We start from the raw sequence: 524 nt of genomic DNA, 5'->3' as shown, positions 1-524 counted from the left end.
CGTAGGGCCTACGGCTCTATATACGTCAGAGCGGCGACGGCAGAGTGAGAGCAAAAGAAAACAGTAGGTACCGTCAGACCATGCATAGATATACACAACACGTGTTGTGTATATCTATGATCAGTCGCCTACTAACCTGGTTTTAAATACGCCTCAGTATCTATACCGCGTGGTGCGTAACACACCGACCAAGAAAGAGAGAGTAAGGCATGCATGTATTGTCTGTTGGACTAGGTATGTACAGATACATTTTTGTTGCTTGTTCGCACTTGCTGTAGAAACAGATTGTTGCTGCATTAGTTCCTACACGATATTACACATATATATATATATCACACACTCTAAAGCAAACTGCTACCAATACAGTATATGATCTATAGCATTTAGGCATTTATTACTATAATATATACACAACCTTTTTACAAGCTTCAATACACAGTACTGCACTATACGTGTTATACTACTAGGTACATGCTATAGTAATTATTGTAGAGGTTCAGACATACATTATATTCATATATTAT

At 38.0% G+C, this 524-nt stretch overlaps 1 long non-coding RNA gene across 1 annotated transcript in view; it reads right to left on the bottom strand.

The window, feature by feature from the left end:
• Nucleotides 1-67, bottom strand: part of LOC106818262 — a 7370-nt gene extending 7303 nt beyond the window's left edge. Inside the window, exon 1 of the long non-coding RNA XR_001395174.1 lies at nt 1-67. This exon is cut by the window's left edge and continues 30 nt beyond it. This is a non-coding gene — a long non-coding RNA (uncharacterized LOC106818262).
• Nucleotides 68-524: the final 457 nt, after the last annotated feature.

The sequence above is a fragment of the Priapulus caudatus genome, unplaced genomic scaffold (genome assembly GCF_000485595.1).
Source record: "Priapulus caudatus unplaced genomic scaffold, Priapulus_caudatus-5.0.1 Scaffold2122, whole genome shotgun sequence".
NCBI classification, from domain to species: Eukaryota; Metazoa; Priapulida; class Priapulimorpha; order Priapulimorphida; family Priapulidae; genus Priapulus; species Priapulus caudatus.
This window is presented reverse-complemented; position numbering and strand designations above follow the sequence as displayed.